Here is a 24,740-nt window from a genome sequence, read left to right on the forward strand (position 1 = left end):
TTAATGTTGGTGAAGATAATAATGACATTAATGCCTAATATTTATTTAACATTTACTATGTGCCAGAACTATTTTTCTCACTTTTACATGAACTAACTCATTTAAACCTTAAATTATAGCAAGAATAATTATAATGCCCTTTGTGCAAATGGGAAATTAAAGCTAAATGAAATTAAGATAATTTGTCCCAAACTGCACAGCTAGAAAGTGGAGGAACTCGAATTTGAATTTACAGCGCCTCTCAGACAGGTAAAGATTTAAGTCCTTTACACAAATCAGTTACATTTTTAAAACTACTACTCTTGTATTGTGAAACATTAAAAACTGACAGAAAAGTGAACAAATGTGTATAGTTTATGTAGTTATTACAAGACAACACCCAAGTAAACTATAGAAAATTGTCAACTTCCCTGGAGCTTCTTTGTGCCTTCTCAATTACCTCTTCCATTCACAAATGTAACTACTCCCTTGATTTTGCTTTATAGTAAACACTTCCTAGGTTTTATTTATAGATTTATAGTCTTATCAGCTAAATAGGTACCCTAGCAATTTATAAATATATATAGCATACAGTATGTGTGAATATATAGGCATTATATATATAATATACAGACATTTATATATAACAATTTAAAATTATACAAAATTATATATGATTTATATATAATATCTGTATATTCAAACATACTGTATGCATTCTTTTGTGCTAGGTTCCTTTTACTCAATATTTTATATGTGAGATTCTTCCTTGTGGTTGCATGTACCAGAAATTAATTCATTTTCATTCTATATATTATTTCATGAAAATGTCATTTTTTAAATCCATTTTTACCTTGGATGGATTTTTGAATCGATTCTACTATACATCTCCTGTATTTACATGTTAGGGCATACATGCATCCATTTCTGTTGAGTATATATCTAGAAATAAAATTTCTGAGCCAAAGAAGATAAGTATGTTTAACCTCACTAAAATATGCCAAACTATTTTCCCCAAAATGGTTGTACCCATTTATATTACCACCAGCAATGTACCCAAAGTTCTCATTGTTTCTCACCCTCATCAGTATTTCATCTAGTAGTCTTTCTAATTTAGATCATTCTGATAGAACCATAGTGGAATCTCATTGAAGTTTTAATTTGCATTTCCTTGATTACTAGTGAGTATGAGCAAAGTTTCACTTGTTTGAGTACTTGAATATCCTGTTTCTTGAAATGCCTGTTCAGGTATCTTGCCCATTTTTATATCTAATTTTGTGTATTTTTCTATTCACTCAAATATTTTTATATATTTTTGATATGAGTGCTTTATGATTATATTTATTGCATATATATTCTTGTATGTTCTAGCTTGCATTTTCATTTGCTTAATGACGTGTTTTGGTTTTTATTAATATAGTCCAAAATAGCAAGGTTTTCTTCTTTTTCTTGTTTTCAATAGGGGGCCTTTATTTCATCTTTAACGTGGAACAAATAGTCCTCAGAAATCATCCAGCTTCTTTTTTTGTTTTATTTTTATAATTTAAACTTTAACTTTAGATTCAGGGGGTATATGAATAGGTTTGTTACATGGATATATTGTCTAATGCTGAGGTTTGGTGTATAAATGATCCCATCACCCAAGTAGTGAGCATGGTACCCAATAGTTAGTATTTCAACCCTCGCCATGATGCTCTCCCTTGTACTAGTCCCCAGTGTCTATTGTTCCCATCTTTATGTCCATATGTACCCAACCAGCTTCTCATTGTTTCTGCAGCTGAACAACTTGTAGATCTCTTTATCAGCCTGTTGAACTATTTTTTTTTTCAGATGAGATCAGGTGCATTCAAGATGGTATGGCCATAGACCTACTCCATTTTCAGAAACATAGCTTCTATCCAATTTTTTTCAGATATTTTTTGTTTTTAACTGTTGGCTTACTGAACCAAAGCAGCTGAATTTGATACAAGTTCCATGTCATTTCCTTCTGGGATTACCTCCTCTTTCTGGGCTTGAGATACTAAGCAAGTAACACCTAGCCTCATTTGAACCTGCAGATATATTTTTTACTTAAGAAATTTTGTATTTAAATGAGACCCATTGTCCTTAATAAGGATGTTGATAAATAAGTCAGCATACAGAGAACTCATCTTATTACAGAAGCTGTGTAATACCCTTGATTATGTTCTGTACATGACTAAAGACAACGGAAATAGTAGCCAGTTATTTCTCCGTTATTTCTCAAACAGGAGTCTTCCTTTTCTTTCTAAGCAGATGGTGTTCTACCTTGATATAATTTTTTAAAATTTATTTAGTTTACTAATTAATTCATTTTTAAATACAAATACATGTTATGAACATTGATATGATTGAAATCACTCTGCAGGGCTCCTCTGGGGCCCATGACAATAACTGTGCATCCTTTCAGAGTGATGTTAACAGTTTGATGTATCTACCTACCTGTCTAGTTATCTACTAATTTATTTCTTTGCATTACAAAGTAAGTTACAGATAATGCACATTCCTAAACACTCCAATATTCATATTATTAAAATAAATTCAATAAATGTTTATGGGTTTTTTGTTTTTTGATTTTTGAGATAAATTTACATAGAATGTGTATTAGTCCATTCTTTTATTGCTATAAAGAAATACCTGAGACTGGGCAATTTATAAAGAGAAGAGGCTTAACTGGCCCACAGTTCCACAGGCTGTACAGGAAGCATGATTCTGCCATCTCCTTGGCTTCTGGGGAGGCCTCAGGAAACTTACAATCATGGTGGAAGGCAAAGTGGGAGCAAGGGGTCTTACATGGCAGGAGCAGGACCAAGAGAGAGAGGGGGGGAGGTGTTACACACCTTTAAAACAACCAAATCTCGTGATAACTCACTATCACTACGAAAAACACCAAGGGGGATGGTGTTAAACCACGAGAAACCTCCCCCATGATCCAATCACCTCCCACCAGGCTCCACCTCCAACACTGGGGATTAAAATTGAACATGAGATTTAGGAGAGAACACAGATACAAACCATATCAGAGTGAGGTGTACAATCTTGATTACCGTTGAACAAAATTTTTTTGAGGTGGAGGTCTTACTTTGTTACCTGGGCTTGTCTGAAACTCCTGGGCTCAAGTAATTCTCCTGCCTCAGCCTCCTGAGTAGCTGGAACTACAAGTGTGCACCACCATGCCCAGCCCAGTTTAGTAAGTTTTGACATATGCATATACAGATTAATGTGGCCAAATTCATATCAGTAAAATAATACAGTATATACATTTTGGGATAAAGTTTCTCTCGTTAGTATAATATTTTCAAGATTCATCCATATTGTTGTGACTACCTGTGCTTCATTCTTTTTATTGCTGGTTAGTATTCAATTGTATGAATATACAGTAGTTTGTTTCTCTGTTCTCCTATTCATGAGCACCTAGGCTGTTTCTAGTTTTTGGCTACTGTGATATATCAAGCTACCATGAGCATTCTTAGAAAAATATTTAGTGAACATATGCTTCTCTAGCTCTTGGGTAAAAACCTATAAGGAGAATTGTTACATTATAGGGCAGGTACATTTTAGATTTATAAAAAACTGTCAGAACTTTTTCAGAGTGTTTTACACTCCATGAACAGTTAAAGAGTGTTCTGATTACTCTGCATCTTCGTCAATATTTAGTATTATTATCAGAAACTTATTTGTTTGCTTTAGAAATTCTGGCAAATGTTATCTCCCTAATCACTAACGATGTTGAAATCATTTCATGATCTTATTGGCCATTTGTATATCTCCTTTTGTGAAGTGATCACTCTATTCTTTTGCCCATTTAAAAAATTTCTTTGTCTTTTTATTGCTGAATTATAGACTTTTTCATGTATATATATAAAAAATACATATTTCATATAGATAAAAAATTTATATTATATTCATATGGAGAGATATCTAACTACATATAGATTTCATATATATATATTTCAAAATTATGTTTGTAAAATATTTTCTCGCATCTATGAATGCTTATTCATTTTCTAAATGTGAAAACTAATTTAGCTTTTATTTTTTCTTTTATGGTTATGCCTTTTTGCGTCCTGTCTAAAATATCTTTGCATACTTCCAAGTTGCAATGATACTGCTTTCTCTTTTTTACAAGCATAAATATTTAGCTTTAATGGTTAGGTTTCCAACTCATTTAAATTTAAATTTTGTGTATAGTGCAACTGCAGTTAGATTATTTTTTATTAAAAACTCTAGTTGTTTCAGCATATTTTGTTAAGTAGATTTTCCTTTTCTCATTGGATTGCTTTGCAACTTTATTGAGAATTGGTTGACTATATAATTGAAGGATTATTTCTGAATTCTCTGTTCTCTTCTACTAATTTGTCTATCTTTATGCCAGTATCATTCTGTGATATTTACTGTAGCATTATAGTAAAATTTAAAATCCTGTAAGTTTATTTTTTTAATTCAAGATTGCTTTGAATACTCCAAATTTTTGCATTTTCACATAAACTTTGAATCATCTTGATTATTTATAAAAAAAAAAGTCTGCTGGAATTATAGCACTTGCATTGAATCTATAGATCAATCTAAATTAATTCACATTTTAACAATATTAAGTATTCCAATCCATAAACATTATATATTTTGCCATATATTTACATCTTTGTTAACTTTTTTCAACAATATCTTGATGTTTTCAATGTACAGGTTTCATTTTTGTTAAATGTATTCCTGAGTATATTAAATTTGATGGATAATCTTTCTTTTACTGCTGTGAAACTTTTCTCTATCTTTGTCTTCTGCCAGTTTGGCTATACTGCAACTGGTGTGATGTTCTTCATATTTATTCACTGAATTTCTTGAATCTGAAATTTAGCATAATTCATCAAATGTGGACATTTTTTAGCAATTATTTTTTGAGAGATTTTTCTTGCCTCATCCTTTTTCTCTTTTCAGCAGTTTTCTATGTCGTGCCTAGGTGGTGTTGTTTTTTTTATTTTTATTTTTCTACTGAGTCTTCATAGGATTATTGATCTGTGTCAATGTTTTTTCATCTATTTTGGAAAGTTCTCAGACATTATTTCTTAAAATGTTTTTTCTAGCCCCATTCTTACATTTTTGCCTTCCGAATCCATTTATACATACGTTAGACCTTCTCACTGTACCTTTATATTTTATACTCTCTCATAATAAAATTTACATATGTTTTCTCTTTATGCTTTATTCTGGAACTTTTCTTTTGATGTATACTTCAATTTACTAATTCTTTAGCTGTATCTAAGAAACCATTACACCTTGGTATGAAATTACTTATTTATTTATATGTTCCAGCATTTTTATCTGGTTCATTGCTGTCTCTCTATTTTCCAAGTTAATCAAGATTACATTCAGTCTCTCATCTCATCAACTCTTCCCCTGAAATACCCCCAGGGGAAATGATGGTTCTTATTTTCTTGGGACTGTAACATTTCCTGAGTTTTGAGATATTTTTTCACCATCTTATTAGATTTCTATGCCTTCAATCATACATTTTTAACAGACTTTTTTAAGGGCAGTTTTCAGTTTCTAGAAACATTGAGGGGAATGTACTGAGAGTTCGCATATGCTACCTCCCCACCTCCACATACACACATGCACACACACACACACACACACACACACACACACTGCACACAGTTTCCCATATTATTAACTTCTTGCATTGGTGCGGTAAGTTCATTAAAATTGATGAATCAATATTAATACATTATTCTTAACTAAAGTTTATAGTTTATATTAGGGTTTGCTTTTTGCATTCTGCATTCTATGGATTTTAACAAATGTAAAATGACATGTATCCATCATTATAGTATCATACCGAAGTTTCATGGCCTAGAATTCCCTATGCTCTAGCTATTCATCCTTTTCCCTGAATCATCTCAAAATCATGATCTTTTTACTGTCTCTATAGTTTTGCCTTTTCCAAGATGTCTCAGAAGTCTAAAGAGCACTGGAGTTGGGTGCTAATCTTCTCCCATGCTGGTTAGGCTCTGGTAAAACCCAAGGTACTGAACGCTTTGGCCCAGTTGTTTTCCTTAAGGGCAGACTTTTATTAAGGAGAACAGAATGCTCTAGCATATTTCAGAATGGTTACTTTTCCTGCCCTCCTGCCAGAAGCACAAGGGAGTTTTCCATTGATTTCACCCTGAGAACCTGGAGGAGCTCCTGAATGTAAAACTTTGTAAAGTATTTTATTCCCAAGCTGTACATGTTGAGCTTGCAGCAATTCATCAATTTCTATATATTTAATATGTTTCCTCTGGTACTGGCCCCAGCAGCAGGCTTTTACTTTTGGGCTTCTGGTCTGTTGGCTATGATTCTTTGTATATTCCTGCCCCTCCAATTTTGGGGCAGCAGTTTGCCCTATGACTTAAATGCTCTGATAGATTTAAGAAGTGTTGTTTAGCTCTTCTAAATTTTCAGTTTGTTTAGCTTTTTATCTAGCTCCTTACATGCCAGATCAGAAAGAGAAGGTCAACAGAATAATCCATACAACTTAAAAAAAAAACATACTTTTTGCCAATCTGTTTTATCTGAATTGGATTGTTGGCTTAAATTATATACTATTACGTGAAGCAGAAGTCTTCTTTATTATCTATGTTAACCTTCATATCAGCTCTATCAATAATTGATTAATCATTATTCCTTGGATATTTCTGTTAATACCATGTTTCTTTGCCTGCCTATATTTCCCCCTTAGTAGCTGAAATGCCTCTCAACAATTGAACCTAAACTTTAAATAATTTTAGTCTTTCTAAATTCTACTCATCCTTTATAATCTAATTGAAATGGCTCTTCTTCCATTAAATATCAAAAGCTTTACCTTCCTTCTTAAATACTCTCAGCACTCTATTTGCACTCTTCGTCACTTTCTTTTGTGCATTACTTATTTATGTGCAGATAGGTCACTGTATAGTTATAAAAGCATATCTTCCCAAAGATTAATTTTTTATTTACCTCAAGAATCAAATTTAGTGACACGTAACTAATAAAATATGCTTAGTCAGGTTTAACACTATATCTCACATGTTAAAAGAATGAAACTTAACAAAGCCTAGAACCAATTCCTGTGCTAAGTGACTGAATCAAGATTGAATAATCCCAACTGAGAAACTGCTTCCCATATCTTTTCTATAAAATCATCTTCTCCTGTGATCTTAAATCCCTGTTCTGTGTTGGCTATCATAAACATGATCACGAACTAAATTGTATTTAATGTCTAGTAACCAAATATCTTTTTCTTGTCCTAAGACTTTTTTTCCCAGAATTAGCAACGTCAGAAGGGTAGGAAGCAGGAAAGAAGAGATGAGGTTAATAATTAGTTGGGCCCCTTCATAAAGAGCAGTGGATGTTCATAGGTTCTATGAGAAAAAAAATGCTCTACGACAATTAAACTGGGAAATGCTAGATCAAGCAAAAATAAGTGCTTATTTTTAAATTTACATTGAAAACTTCCAAGATGAAGCTATAGTTGGTTTATAGTTGGTTTCTTTGTGCAGAAAATCCATTTCTAAGAGATAACTCAAGGGACTAGTGTGCCCAACCTATTTTGTGAAAAGCTTACCTAGATATTAAATTTTACCCTGAACCTTAGAAACTGTCTACCTTCAAATTAGGATAAATGTAGGTAAGATGGCAAAAGTAAAAAATCATTTTCTCTATTTTAAAGGAAAGCTAAGCTTTTCCACAATAAAAGGGAAAATTGAGTTGAGATGTAATAATGTGAATTTTTTTCTCAAAATAGAAACATCTATTAGAATTTGCATTAGTCATACCTTTGCTATATCTACTTTTGGTTTTCACACCTTAAAAAAAGATTAAGAGAAATAAGACAGGGTCAAGAAAAGTCATAAAAGTAATTAAAGAGTTGTAAATCAGAAACTTTGTGAAAAAGTTAAGGGTACTATGACATTTAATGTAAATAAATTTAATTCTACAAATACATATCAAGTGTGACTCTCCACTCTTCATGGTTATGTAAGAGAGAATATACAGAATAAGTTATACACAGAATAAGTAGCTTCAGCATTTAAAAAAGATGAATTTCTGGGGATCAATTATTTGCCATATCTTCCTATTGGAATACTGCTTTACTGGTAGGTAGTATAGTGTGAGTAGTTAAGAGTACAAAGATTGGCCTTAGATAGATCCAGTTTATGTCCCAACTTCCATATATACTTGTTATAAGAATTTAGATGAAAGGTTATTTTTTTCTGTGTGCTTTCATTTTCTCTATAAAGGGGAGGATATAATGAATGGCACCTAACTTAGTAGATTAAATGAAAATATATCTGCTATATGTATATATACAGTCCTTGCCTGTTGGCTATTGGATATTGAATACTTAATCAATTATAATTTTTTCTATAATAAATTAGTTTAGAATCATATCATATAAAATTGCACATTATGTAGGTCTGTAGAGTAATTGTTCTGCCTCTAGAAACTAAAGTGGAGGCAGTTACTGTGAGCTAAGAGAAATGCCTATTATTGGAAGAAACTAATAAATCCATGATAATAATGGCCAATAAGTATTGAGCGTTTACTACATGACAGCTTCTATTATGCCACCTCAAATATATTAACTTATTTAATTTTCACAAAAACTTTATGATGTGCTTATTTCTATTATGCCTAATTTATAGGTGAGAAAGAAAGAGACGTTAGTAGCTTGTACAATGTCACATAAGGATAGAACTAGAATTCGAACCTAGGAGTCTTGATCCATTAATCCAATGTCAAGGATGGCAAGGCAAATGCATTTAGAATTTTTTTTTTCCATACTGGTATAGACAGATCTCCATCTAATGTGCTTTAAGCATGTTCATTGATATATTAAATTGTATACATATTAGTGAGAGGGAGCATACTGACAGCTGAGAAGTCTGTTAAATTTTAGGATATCAACATAAGTAGCATTCTTAATATACAGCTTAAACACACATGCAAACACACAATATATTCTCAGCCTATTGACAATAAAACAAAATTGCCATTTCCACAGCAACTGTGGATTTGGTCTTGACCAGTTTGTTTTGGAGCTTTTGTGTCTTAATGATGCCAGTATTTTTAGTGTACTGTAAGTGAATGATTTAATCTTTTTCTTCTTTTAGTTGTTTTTCTTAGTATAATTAAGATAGACACATTGCTTAATTTTTGTATCTGGGATTTTATGCATTTTGACATTAGTTGAGAAATTTAATGATGACAGGCAAAAGGAGAATATTTGCTTAAAGAAAGAATGTACAGACAATTGTTAGCTATTAATGACCCTAAACGCATTATTCTTAAAAGTTTTAAGTGTTTGAAAAGATGCTGGTTATCCATGCCTGTTTTTTATTTAATTATTTTGCATTATTTAGCATTATTTAGCAATTCAGAATGCAAAAATTGAAAGAAAAAAAGCTTTGAATGGAGAAAAGATTCTCAGACAACAGTCCACGTACCCTGTGTTTGATAATTTAGATACAGTTAAATAATTGATAAAATAACAAACAACTAGTACAATTTAAAAAACACTGATTTTTAAAATTAATTATGATGTAGATAGAATGCACCCCAAATATTAAAAATTATAAAGTAGCTTAGACAAATATGAAAAAAGAGACCATGTAAGTATTTCAATCCTATATGCATACATAAGTATTCTTACCCATCTATGTCAGTTCCAAAGACATGTGACAAACAGATAGAATAACACACCACAGTGATACAAGTTCATACCTCACGTGATGCACAGCTACAATTTCTCTGCTGGATTGCATTACTTGGATCTGAATGATAAACAGAGAAAAATGATATAGAGCATATGCAGCAGTCAAGGCTAGAAACTTTTCTTAGCTCTGTAGGTATCAACGTTTGCCTAGTTGCTACAGAAGCCATTTTAGGCAAATAAGGTCTAATTAGCTTGTGAATTCTTATTAATTAGCTTCATAATTCTTATGAAGGGAAATGAAAATTTCCTAATCTCTGTTTATCTGTGTTTATACGCTTTTTGCTCTTTCGGCATTTGAGCTGTCAATTTACACTTAAAAATTAGGTTGCAATAAATATAAAGATCATACTCATTTGGTTTCTTTTGCCTTCCTATAAATGGTAGGTGATTTAAGTTATCAGATTCTAAGTGAATGATTTAATCTTTTTTTCTTTTAGTTGCTCTTCTTGGTATAATTAAGACAAATACATTTTCTAATTTTCACATCTGGGATTTTATGCATTGTTGATGTTAGCTGAGAAATTTAATGATGACAAGCAAAAGATTTACTTGAAGAATGTATAGACAATTGTTAGCTATTAAGAACCCTAAACACATTGTTCCTTAAAGTTGTGTTGTTGTTGTTGTTGTTTTGAGACGGAGTCTCACTCTGTTGCCCAAGCTAGAGTGCAGTGGCACCATCTCTGTTCACTGCAACCTCCGCCTCCCTTGTTCAAGCGATTCTCCTGCCTCAACCTCCCGAGTAGCTGGGACTACAGGCATGTGTCACCATGCCCGGCTAATTTTTTTGTATTTTTAGTAGAGCTGGGGTTTCACCATGTTAGCCAGGATGATCTCTATCTCCTGACCTCGTGATGTGCCTGCCTCGGCTTCCCAAAGTGCTGCGATTACAGGCATGAACCACTGCACCCAGCCTCTTAAGGTTTCAAGTGTTTGAAAAGATACTGGTTATCCATGACTGTTTTTTATTTGATATTTTGCATTAACAGCAATGTCTTTTTCCCAAAATATCAACTGGATATTAAATTATTGGTGATTTACATTTACTTTCATTGAGACCACATAATTTGACATGAAAAAATTGTGATATGATATTAGAAGTTATAATAAAATATGTATAATGCAAATGAAAACAATAGTATTTAGCCTACAATGAACAGAAATTCAGTTGTACCTGTTAACCAGTCAGCAAGGATTCACTAAGGTTTTACTTAATATGTATATTCACTACTATCCTAAGTGAAAGTAAAGGTGACCAATAATTTCAGAGTGTGCTGTGTATCTGTCATTATGCTAAGCACTGTGAATACCCATCACATTTATTTTTCTGAAAGCTCAAGTAAGTTTGGTATTATATTGAAACTGCCAGTGCAAAATTAACTGAGACAGTGAAAGAGATCGAACCCAATCAACTACATCTTGCTTCTAACCTCCAAGTTGTTCTTGTTCATTTCGGGGTGTACGCTGAACTAACTTTGCAAGGAACTTAGTTTATAGTTTGTAGTTTAAAACAAAGACGGTAACAGCCCTTTCCCAAAACAAACCCGCTTCTTGCCTGGGACTAGGCTGCCTTTGTAGGACTAACAAATTAGCCACAAGATTAGAAATTATGGTTTAGTAGTCATGCAGCTGGAGGCTACAAGATTCTGACGCCCCCTAAACTGCTCCTAAGATCAGTGCTTGAGATACTTTGCAGACCCTGCACTTGATGGATAAGCTGGCACCACCCAGATCTATAAATGGGCTCATCTGATCTTGTGGCCGCCAATCCAAGAACTGACACAGCACAAGAATACAACTTCAACTTCCTATGATTTCATCTTCAACCCAACCTCTTAGCACTCTCGACTCGCTGGACTTCCCCCACCCACCAAATTATCCTTAAAAATTCTGATTCTTGAATGCCTAGGGAGACTGATTTGACTAATAATAAGACTCCCGTCTCCCGCACAGCTGACTATGCATGAATTACTCTTTCTCTGTCTCATCACCTGTCTTGATAAATTGGCTTTCTCTAGACAGTGGGTAAGGTGAACCCATTGGACGGTTACAATATCCACTTTACACAAAACATAACTGAGGTGCTATAACTGTAAGTTACTTGCCCAAGTCATAATGCTAAGAAATTGAGTGGCCAGGGTTTGACTCTAGTACTATATGGCTCTAAAGTTTATACTCTTTTTAACCACACCATGTTTTCTGCCTTCTGTTTGGTGGTGAGAAAACTAAAATAAGGGAAATATACTTTTTTTACCCACACCATGTTCTCTGCTTTCAGACTAGTGGTGAGAAAATAAAAATAACTGAATGAAACATAGAAAGCAGGTGTTAAATTAAGTTTAGCCTAAAGCTGGCTCTATACATATATTAAGTTTGGCTTAAAGGTTTCTATGTACATAATGAACTGTAACCTAACTGGATGCATAAACAGACTGTAACTTACTCTTATACTAATCACTAAGTTTTGGCCAAAGGCTGCCCATTATTGAAGCCATGTTCAAATAAGGCAAACGTCGAACTGTAACCAATCCAGCTGTTTTTGTATCTGTGTTCTGTTTTCTTAAATTACTTTCCATTTTCTGCCTATAAATTTTTTCTGACCATGTGGCAGTGCTGGAGTCTTTCTGATGTTATTCTGGTTTGCTGAGGGGCATGGGGGAGGGATTCCCAGTTTGAGACTTGTTTGCTCAATTAAACTCTGTGAATTTAATTCATCTAAAGTTTTTTCTTTTAACACAGGTATCAGCAAGAGCCAGGAAATTTGGAAAAGGATAGCTAAATTACTGTGGGAAAGAGAAAGATGAGAGATTTATTTCTATAATAAGTACCACATTGTGTATTCAGGCAAAAAATACCTGTAAAGTCCAATGATTGGGGATGTAAGAGTGGAATAATGTTGCATATTATAGAATTGGTCATTCACAATCACTGAATTATGTTTGATAGATTTCAGTAAAATTTTGCTGACCTACAATAGTTAAAGGTAGGGGATTATGGCCAGGTGTGGTGGCTCATGCCTATAATCCCAGCACTTTGGGAGGCCCAGGTGAGTGGATCACTTGGGGTCAGGAGTTCAAGACCAACCTGACCAACACGGTGAAACTCCATCTCTACTAAAAATACAAAATTAGCTGGGTGTGGTGGCACGTGCCTGTAAGCCCACCTACTCGGGAGGCTGAGGCAGGGGAATCACTTGAACCCAGGAGGCAGAGGTTGCAGTGAGCCAAGATCATGCCATTGCACTCCAGCCCGGGCAACAAGAGTGAAACTCAGTCTCAAAAAAAAAAAAAAAAAAAAAAAAAAAAAAAAAAAAAAAGTTGGGGGATTACTGAGAGGTGAAGCCAGCTGGGCTTCTGGGTCCAGTGGGGACTTGGAGAACTTTTGTGTCTAGCTAAAGGATTGTAAATGCACCAGTCAGCACTCTGTGTCTAGCTAAAGGGTTGTAAACACACCAATCAGCACTCTGTAAAATTGCACCAATCAGCACTCTGTGTCTAGCTAAAGGATTGTAAATGCACCAATCAGCACTCTGTAAAATGGACCAATCAGCACTCTGTAAAATGGACCAATCCGCGCTCTGTAAAATGGACCAATCAGCAGGATGTGGGTTGGGCCAAATAAGGCAATAAAAGCTGGCCACCAAAGCCAGCAGTGGCAACCCGGGTCCCCTTCTACACTGTGGAAACTTTGTTCTTTTGCTCTTCAGAATAAATCTTGCTGCTTTTCACTCTTTGGGTTCACACTACCTTTATGAGCTTACTGTGAGGGTCTGTGGCTTCATTCCTGAAGTCAGAAAAACGATGAACCCACTGGGAAGAACAAACAACTTTGGATGGGCCACCTTTAAGAGCTGTAACACTCACTGCAAAGGTCTGTGGCTTCACTACTCCTGAAGTGAGTGAGACCACAAACCCATAGGAAGGAAGAAACTCTGGGCACATGTGAACATCTGAAGGAACAAACTCCAGACACACCATTTTTAAGAGCTGTAACACTCACCACGAGGGTCCATGGCTTCATTCTTGAAGTCAGTGAGACCAAGAACCCACCGGAAGGAATAAATTTTGGACACATTACTACTTATTTTCTTGCCTTCTACTTCACTAACAGGTAGGAAAATGAAAAATAAAAAAAAGCAAGTGTCAGAATGAACCCTGCCACATACACACATATACAGGCATTGGCAAGTAAGCACATAGAAATTTATTCATAAAACTTGTCCTCTCAACTCAGCTTGCTCTGCCTTTTCAAGCATTCGACTCACAAATTGCATGAAAACTTCACTCAAAGTAACCAATCTTCTCTTCTACTTTTGGTTAAAATATACTTCCACAAGTGGCTTTACTTGGGATTTAGTCATATTCCATATGTAAAATTCACAGTGGAAAATGATGTTCTGGCATTTATTATGCTAAACAGCAAATTTACTAGGATTGCACTGAGTGAGAAAGAACTTGGTTGCTTTTTCAAATGGTGACTATATACCCCTAGGGTGATGGTAATGGTGGGGTGTGTGTGTGTTTATGTGCATTTCAATCAATGCTTCAATTGAAGAGTTTTAAGGAAAATTACAGAAAAATATAACAATTGCTCACATAAGGCTTGACGGTGCTCTTGAAGCCATGACCTGGAATTCTGAAAATAGCTTACCAAGGTAAGAATGGAGGAGATTCTATGAGAGAACTGGCACGCTTGGAGATCTGTAGGTAGGAGGAAGCTTTGTGTTTTTATTAGGTAGTGGCCAATCCCACTAGAAAAAAATATAATGAATTTTATAATCCCCAGGCTTGCTCTCCAACTTTGGCTCATGTGCCACAGTTGATCATAGAAGCCCATGTTTGAAAGATAGTGGCGGTGCAAGATCAGGTCATATAGCAATTAAGACCCTTTTAAGTAGCAGAGAGGAGAGGGAGACAATCTCTAGAGGATTCCTACATTTTCAAGTAAATTTCTCCTAGTGAAACATTTACCAAATGAATGAATTGCCTAAGGAGTCTGTTTTGGAACTGCAGGACTGAGGCTGTTTAGCTTTGGGTTTCTAGGTGTCACAGACTATGATTATGTTGCCTCTCAACTAAGATTCCTCTCAGCCTTTGCGATTCTAAAAATGAGGAAGACTTTGAAAAATCACTTTGTAAAAACACTTTGTAATCTTTTTCAGTGATTTCTTAGTAATGCATTTCTCAGGAGCTAGGCCCTAAGGCCACCTTCTAGAAGGTACCACTTTAAAACAAGTTTCCTTTGAAAATTCTCCCTCCTTACTAATCTTTTATTGTTCCTTTAAAAAGGGTTGATGTTGCAGGGCAAGTCCCAGAGAAACTAAGTTCTGTCTGCCTTTTCTTTTGGTGGTAGTTACTTCCAAGTGATTGGTGTTTTTTATTATTGTACTACAGGCGCAGCAGCTAGAATTATTTCAGTTATGGATTTTACAAAAGGAATAATCCATTTAGTAATTGCAAACATTTCTCTTCATTAAAAATGGAGTAAAATAAACTTTTTAAATAGACAAGAACATATATGACTTAAATTTTCAGGCCATGTTTAAAATATAAAATATACTAGCTAAAGGAAGCAAGTGTAAAAAGAAATAAAAAACAAAGACTACAATACACATTATTATCACCTTAAATTTTTATCGGTTTTTTTTTTCTCTAAACATTGGCTTATTATAATTTTCTCACTCATGATATGCCTCTGGCTTCCTTTACAACTTCTGGTGAAGGGTGTCAGCTTAAATTAAGCTGTAATACTATCCTTGTTAAATTCCTCATAAATACTGCTCTGCTTCTTATGTTGAAGCAGAAAATACTCTCAATAATATTTTATTATGAAATAAATTGTTCCTTCAATCATTTATTTCCAAAGATCAGTTTTAACTCTCTATTGATTTCTCCCAATTCGAAAGACTTTGAACTATCTTTGATAAGGGTGATGTATGATGTTAACAATTAAGAAGACAGGATGAATAAGTCACTGAGTAAAAGACAAAATACCTGCCAATTATTACTTATTAAATGACATCCACTAAACTAAAAATTACATACATAATGTCAGGTATCTTTATAATAACTGAAATAAGTGTTATTTCCATTGTGTTGAGAATATGGAATCCCAGAAATGCTAACCAAATTCTACCACATCACACAGCTGGTTAGTAGTGATACGGACAGGAGACAGGGTGGGAAACACCAGGTGGAAGAGGGCAGTTCCTGGGCAAAGGCCCCACCCTCAAGCCTGAAGATCGGCAACCCTAAATGAGGATAGGCATTCCTGTTTTTGCTCCCAGAAAGTTTCCTTTTGGCCCACGACACCACCTATCCTGTACCCATATAAACCCCAAACTCCAGGCTCCAGAGGCAGACAAGCAGGTGAGGAGATGAGGAGATGAGGAGACAAGTAGACGGATGGTGGAATGACAAGGCAGAGAAAGAGAGAAGAAGAGGTGGAAGAGAAAGAGAGAAGAGGGGGCACATCTGAATGCAGAGAGGAGTTCGCCTGGGGGCGGTTGGAGAGGGGTTCGGCAGCTGGACAACCAGGCTCCAGGGGAAGATCACCTTCCCACTCCATCCCTCGCTTCTGGCTCCCCATCTGGCTGAGAGCCACCTCCACCACTCAGTAAAACTCCTGCATTCATCCTTGGAATCCGTGTGTGATCCAATTTTTTCAGGAAACTGGACAAGAGCTTGGGATACAGAAAGCTGTCACACTGGCCCTCTGCCCTTGCAGAAAGGCAGAGGGTCCTTTGAGCTGATTAACACTCAAGCCCTCCATGAACTGCAAGGCTAAAAGGGCACAAAACGCCCACGTAGGCTCCTTCACCTGTCTGTCTGCGTGCTTCCCCTCCCATAAGGGGTTTGAGCAACCGCAAGGACCTAACAGACGATCCATACCCGTGTCATACGTCCTGAAACGAGAATCAGGGAACTCCCTCGTTTCAGTAGCACAACTGGAATTTGAACACAAACATATCACATACCTTCTTTTTCTATATTTCACTAATTTCAAAATCTCCTTCAATTAAGTGACCTGTTTTTGGAATGGAATACCCTATTTTTAAGTTTTGTTTCCTCTTCCTTCTGCAGTGATTTGTATTAACTTTTTAGTAACGAAATAATGACCTTTACTCTTCTTCTTTCCACCAGGCATGTCCTTGCATTTCTAGCTTATCTAATTACGTTTGCTTAGAAGTTCCAGAGACTGAATCTTGCGACAGTTCAAGTGTCTGTACAATTCTTCCCCACCAGCTTACTTCAGGGCTGTGGCTAGTTTACAAGCTGGTTGAGCACAAGATGGCACCAGCCCATTCACCCGATTGCAACAAGTCAAATAGATCTGCATTGCCTCAAGCACCCCACGTGCCCTCCATACCAAACTTCTTCTTTAACCCTAGCTTTTTGCCTAATAATTTTGGTGCAGTCTTGTTTAGGCAGGAGCCTGAATATCTTCCCCACTGCTAACTTTGGAAAATAAAATAACTTTCCTTCTACCACACCTTGTCCTTATTTGATTTTGAAAGCAGGAGTGGCTGACCCTGCATTTGGTTACATTTTTCAGAGTCTAGAGACTCTTACTCATTCTGCATAATCACGAATATTTTAGACAACATCCATATGTTAGATATCCTACTTTTGTTATTGAGAGTAAAATATAATTTTTAAAAACATTTCAGGGAAAGAACAATACTTTTAGCCATAGCTGTCATTATCTCATTCTCCTCCTTGAAAACATTCAGGAGGTTCTGAGTATTGCTCCGTTTCTTGAATTTCAAGGTCCCTTACAACCGGGGCTTAGCTGACCCCTTAAACTACCTCATACTCACTTGCAAGATGCATGATTGGCCAGGCGCTGTGAGTCTTGCCTGTAGTCCCAGCACTTTGGGAGGCCAAGGTGGGTGGACCACCTGAGGTTGGGCGTTCGAGACCAGCCTGGCCAACGTGGAGAAACCCCGTGTCTACTAAAAATACAAAGTTAGCCCAGCGTGGTGGCGCATGCCTGTAATCCTGGCTACTTGGGAGGCTGAAGCAGTAGAATCCATTGAAGCCGAGAGGCGGAGGTTGCGGTGAGCAGAGATTGCGCCACTGCACTCCAGCCTGGGCAACAAGAGTGAAACTCTGTCTAAAAAAAAAAAAAAAAAAAAAAAAAAAATGCATGATTTTTCCAGAGATTGCAAACTGGTTGTTGCTGCATTCTGATGACAGATACATTTTTATTTGGCCTGAGCTTACTTTATCACATATATATACATACACACACACATATACACACATATGTATGTTAATGGTATGCATCATTATTGTGAAGATTTAACAAGCTGTTTCATATACAAATCAAGATTTTTTACTTCTTGTAAAACATTACAATATATGGCAAATTTAGGCTTAGATTCTTGTCTGGCAGCAATCCACAGAAGATGAGAAAAATTATTTTTGTATTTATATTTTCTGTCAAGCCCTTGGTCACATTTAAATTTTAGACACTTTAGCTAAACTGCTCTGCTGCTTTCACTTCATGGCATATAACGTGAGCTTATCTCTCTGCCCATTGAAGTTCTACTTATTTTTTAGGTTAAGATTAAAGTTATCTCTTATAAACACTTCCCAAATCCCCTTCCCAAATCCCCTTCCCTCTACATTCCTTCCACCCTCATTGTATTCCTTTTATGTTCTATATGTTTTTCTTGACGTTAATAATTGCTGATATTTTCAGTTTGCTTAGTATTTTTTTGTACCTTATGCTAATTCTTTCTTCATAGTTCAATTTTTTAAAAGGTAAATCTCATTTTGTTATTTATAGGTTCTATTAATTTTCCCTCTTGGAGAAACTTCTAAAAATTTCCAGTCTTCTATCCAGGCTGGTTGTTCATCAGGCCTACTGCACAGCTAACCTGGGAATGGTATTTTGCTCTCCTTTCCTTTTCCTATTTGAAAAAAAATGATATATTTCTTTTTCTTTTTGCTCATACCCTTCTTTTAGGGATCACATTCTCTAGAAATTCCATTGGTTTAATATTGAACAGCAAAAGACATGATGATGACAATGAAATTCTTGCTTCTTGATTCATAGTGGTCCACTCTGGACTGGCTGTTCCATACCAGTTACCTCATCCCAGGATGGTGCAGTTACCATGCTGAGTAAAGCTCTGCCAAACTCCTGCAGGTTTCCTTGCATATCTCCTTGTTGAATCTTCTATTTTTCATATTCCTTATTCTTATTTTACTTGCATTTTATAAAATTGAAGGCTAACCTCCAGTGGCTTCCTGACAAAAGGTTGACTTGGAATGGTCTTTTATGCGAGAACTTGCATGTTTAAAATGACTTTTCTCTGCCCTCACTTTTGATTAATAACTTGAGCTGACATAGAATCTGTTAAAAACAATTTTCCTTCAGAAATTTGAAGGCATTGTTTCATTGTTGAGAATCTGGGAGCCATACTAAATTCTTATTATTTGTTATGTTAATGTTTTGCTTTTTTGGGGGGGAGGGGTTGGCTTTTATTTTTGTCCTTTTGAAGAAATTCAGATATTTACTTTTTATTCCTCAGAGTACTGATATTTTACACTGATGTGCCTTGGTATAGATCTAGCCATGATCTTGTGCACTTGTGGGCATTTTGAACCTAGAAATTTTTGTTCCGTTTTGGGAAATCTTTATAAAACTTTTCATTGATTCTTCCATATGCTTTCCTATTCCCTCCTTCTAGAACTTTTTTAAGTGCTGCACTTTCTGAAATTGTCCTCTAACTTTAGGTATTTTTTTTTCCTTGATTTGGTTATGTATTGCAGCCTAACAAAGTAACCCACAACTTAGTGGCATAAGATAAGAACAATTTTATCACATCTCATGATTTGGGGGGTTGGGAATTCAGGCATGGCTTCATTGGATTGGACAATTCTCTGTACTCTTGAGGTATTGACTCATCCAGCAGATGGAGTGGATGAGCCAGGACACTATCTCATGACGTGACACCCTTGGTGGGGAAGGATGAAGGGCTGGGCTTACTTGGATTGTTTACCAAAGTGCCTTCCCACCCCAGGTAATCTCAGGGTAGTCTAACTTCTGATATGGTGCCTCAAGGGTACAAGAGAGAAGGTTTCAACAGACAAAAATAATGAAGGTGTTAGTGTCTAAAGGCCTGTGCCTAGAAATTAGCACAGCATCATTTCTACCATATTCCATTGGTAAAACAGTCACTGAAACCTCAGATTCAAAGGAAAGGGAGTTAGATCTCCTACATGGCTGCTCAGCAAAAGTATTCCAAGAATCAAGAAGGAAGCTGTCAGTCTCTTAAGGCCTGGGCCTGGAAACTGGCAGAATATCTTGAATTAATGCACAAGATCAAGCTGTCAAATGAAACTCATAAGTGAAAGATTTTACACAGTGTCTTAGTCAGCTTGGGCTGTCATAACAAAATACCATAGACTGGTTTGCTTAAAAAGCAGTAATTTATTCTTAAAAATATGGAGTCTAGGAAGGCCAAAACCAACATTTGAGTTAATTTGATTCCTGGTGAGAGCCCTCCTCCTGGCTTACAGATGGCTATCTTCTCATTGTGTCCTCACACGGCTGAGAGAGAAAGCAAGCTCTCTGGTGTCTCTTATAAGTGCACTAATCCCACCATGAGGGCCCCACCCTCACAACCTCATTTAACTCTAATTACTTCCCAAAGGCCCTATCTCCAAATACAGTCATATTGTGGGTTAGGGTGGACAAAATTCAGTCCATAGCACCCAATAGCAAGCTTTGCTAGTTGTGTCAAAGATACAGGTAATTGAAAGATTCATGCAATGTGGAGTGATCTAGTAACGTCAAGGGCATTCCTGCAAATCGTTTCCTTCTGCATCAGAAATACATCTCTAATGCACAACAAAAGATGCAGTTTTTGCAACTGAGCACTCCTGGGGCAAGAACATGTTGTTCTTACCTGAAATTCAGTGTTTTTCATAAATATACTTTTCCTTTCTTGAATATCTTTGCTTGATTCCCAGAGTGCTAAAATTGATTGCTTTTGACAGTTCTGCCCAGCTTGTACTCCATAGAATTGTATGGTTTTTATGACATTTCTCAAGAAGCCCAACATCACAGATTACTTTTGTCTCTCTCTTTTTTTAACTCAAAGTGATCTTTTAGTTAGAGAACATTCTGCTGAAGGGTTTCAAAACACACAATCTCTTTTTCTTAGTAAATATTAGTTTATATACCCAAGGTGCCAGACATAGACCAGGTACACTGCATTTATTTCTCCCCAGGGACATGCCCCTGGTGAAGGGAGTTAATAAATCACAAGCCAATTCTGTTGATCTTTTTTTTCCCATGTCACTTCTGCCATATTCTATTTGTTAAAGCAGTCACTGTATCCAGCCTAGATTTAAAAGGAGGAAAATTAGATTGAATTTTCAATAAGTGCCCAAAATCTTGGCAGGCATTTTAATCTATCACACTCCTGTTGTCCATTTATTTATTTACTTATATATTTTAGTCACTTTCTGGCACAGCAGCTCAATTATTCTTTTCAAGTCTTATAATGAGCATTATTGCTAGCATTATCTTTTAATTTCTAAGAGCTCATTTTATTTTGCAAATGCTTTAATTTTTAACGTTTTGAATGTAATTAATGTTTCCATTCTTATTTTTCTGGAGAGATTAATGACAACATTATGTATGTGTGTATATATTTATATATGTGTGTACATATATGTATATGTATATATAAAAATATATAAACATATAATATAAATATACAAGTAAATTTTTTATGTGTATAACATATAGGTATGTCACCATTTTCTTTTTCTTGAATAATTTCTTTCTCCTGTTGATTTTGTCTACTGATTAATTTTTGTAGGTACATAGTAGGTGTATATATTTATGGAGTACAAGAGATGTTTTGATACAGGCATGAAATGTGAAATAAGCACATCATAGATAATAGGGGATTCATCCACTGAAGCATTTTTCCATTGAGTTGCAAACAATCTGACTATACTCTTTAGTTATTAAAATGTACAGCTAAGTCATTATTAACTATAGTCACCCTGTTGTGCTATCAAATAAAGCCCTATTTATTCTTTCTAAATTTTTTTTTTACCCATTAACCATCCGCACCTACTGCCCCACCCCAGCCCCCCCACTAGCTTTCCCATCCTTCTTCTCTGTATGTCCATGAGTTCAATTGTTTGATTTTTAGATCCCACAAATATGTGAGAACATGTGATATTTGTATTTTTGTGCCTCACTTGTTTCACTTAACATAGTGACCTCCAATTTCATCCATGTTGTTGCAAATAACTGGATCTCATTTTTTTCATAGCTTACTAGTACTCCATTGGGTATATGTACCACATTTTTTTATTCATTTATCTGCTGATGGAAACTTAGGTTGCTTTCAAATGTTGGCCATTATAATCAGTGCTGCAACAAACAGGAGTGCAGATATCTCTTCAATATACTGATTGACTTTCTTCTGGGTATATACCCAGCAGTGGGAGTGCTGGATAATATGGTAGCTCTGTTTTAAGTTTTTTGAGGGACTCCCAAACTGTTCTCCGTAGTGGTTGTACTAATTTACATTCCCACCAACAGTGTACAAGGGTTCCCTTTTCTCCACATCCTCATTAGCATTTGTTATTTTCTGTCTTTTTGATATAAGCTATTTTAACTGGAATGAGATGATATCTTTATTGTAGTTTTTATTTGCATTTATCTGATGATCAATGATGTTTAGCACCTTTTCTTATGCTTGTTTTCCATTTTTATGTCTTTTCTTGAGAAACATCTCTTCAAATCCTTTGCCCATCTTTAGATTGGATTATTAGACTTTTTTCTATAGAATTGCTTGTGCTCCTTATGTATCCTGGTTATTAATTCCTTATCAAAGGGGTAGTTTGCAAATATTTTCTCCCATTCTTTGGTTTGTCTCTTCACTTTGTTAATTGTATTCTTTGCTGTGGAGAAGCTTTTTAACCTGATGTGATACCATTTGTCCATGTTTGCCTTGGTTGTCTGTGCTTGTGGGGTATTGCTCAAGAAACTTTTTGGTTATTCTGGGTCTTTTGTGTTTCCATATAAATTTTAGGACAGTTTTTTCCATATCTATGAAGAATGTTATTGGTATTTTGATAGGGATTGAATTGAATCTGTAGATTGCTTTGGGAAATATGAACATTTTAACAATATTATTTCAATCCATGAACATGGAATATTTTTTAATTTTTTGGTGTCCTCTTCAATTTCTTTCATCAGTATTTTATTATTTTTATTATAGAGATCTTTCACATCTTTGGTTAAGTTAATTTCTATGTATTTAATTTTATGTGTAGCTATTGCAAATGGAATAACTTTCTAAGTTTCTTTTTCACATTGTTACTTTTGACATACAGAAATGCTAATTTTTTATGTTGATTATGTATCCTGCAACTTTACTGAACTTGTTTTTTCATTCTAATAGTTTTCTTGTGGAGTCTTCAGCTTTTTTCAAATATAAGATTATGTCATCTGCAAACAAGAATAATTTGATTTTCTTCCTTTTCAATTTGGATGCCCTTTTATATTTTTCTCACGTCTAGTTGCTCTAACTAGGATTTCCAGTACTTTGTTAAATAACGGTGCTGACAGTGGGCATCCTTGTTGAGTTCCAGATCTTACAGGAAAGGCTTTCGGTTTTTTTCTCATTCATTATCATACTAGCTGTGGGTATGTTATATATGGCTTTTATTATGTGGAAGTATGTTCCTTCTTTCCTTAGTTTTTTGAGGGTTTCTATCATGAAGGTACATTGAGTTTTATCAAAAGCTTTTTCAGCATCAATTGAAATGATTATGTGTTTTTTCCCTCATTCTGTTGATATCATGTATCACATTGATTGATTTGTATATGTTGAACCATCCTTGCATTCCAGGGATAAATTGCACTTGGTCATTAACATGGTTTGGCTGTGTCTCCACCCAAATCTCATATTGAATTGTAGTTCTCATAATCCCTACCTACTGTGGGAGGGACCCAGTGGAATTGAATAATGGCAACAGTTACACCCATGCTGTTCTTCTGAGAGTGAGTTCTCACAAGATCTGATGGTTTTATAAGGGGCTTTTCCCCCTTTGCTTGGCACTTCTCTCTCCTGCCGTCCTGTGAAAAAGGACAGGTTCCTTTCTGCCATGATTGCAAGTTTCCTGAAGCCTCCTCAACCATGTAGAATTGTGAGTCAATTAAACCTCTTTTCTTCACAAATTATCCACTCTTGGGTATTTCTTCATAGCAGCATGAGAAAGGACTAATACTGTCATAATGAATAATCTTTCTAATGTGTTGTTGAATTTGGTTAACTAGTGTTTTGTTGAGAATTTGTGCATCAATATTCATCTGATATATTGGCTTGTAGTTTTCTTTTTTTGATATGTCTTTGTCTGGTTTTGGTGTCAGGATAATATGGTCTTCATAGAATGAGTTTGGAAGTATTTCCTTCTCCTCTTTTTTATGGAATAGTTTGAGTAGGATTGGTATTGGTTCTTATTTAAGTATTTGGTAGAATTCAGCAGTGAACTCATTGGGTCCCAAGCTTTCCTTTACTTGGAGACTTTTTATTATGGCTTCAATCTTGTTACTTGTTATTGGTCTGTTAGGTTTTTAATTTCTACCTGGTTCAACCTTGGTAGGTTTTATGTGTCCAGGACATTGTCTGTTATTTCTAGATTTTCCAATTTATTGGCATATACTTGCTCATAGTAGCCACTATTAATACTTTAATTTTCTTCACTATCAGTTGTAATGTATCCATTTTCATTTCTTGTTTTATTTATTTGGGTCTTCCTTCTTTTTTTCTTAGTTAGTCTGGATAAAAGTTTGTCAATTTTGTTTAATTTTTCGAAAAAACAACTTTTTGTTTCATTGTTTTTTTTAAATTTCATTTATTCTGTGCTGATCTTTATTATTTTTTCTGTTAATTTTGAGTTTGAGTTTTGATTTTTTTAATCTGTTTATCCAGTCTGTGTTTTGATTGGAAAATTTATTTCATTTA

This window comes from Pongo abelii, chromosome 11 (genome assembly GCF_028885655.2).
Source record: "Pongo abelii isolate AG06213 chromosome 11, NHGRI_mPonAbe1-v2.0_pri, whole genome shotgun sequence".
NCBI classification, from domain to species: domain Eukaryota; kingdom Metazoa; phylum Chordata; class Mammalia; order Primates; family Hominidae; genus Pongo; species Pongo abelii.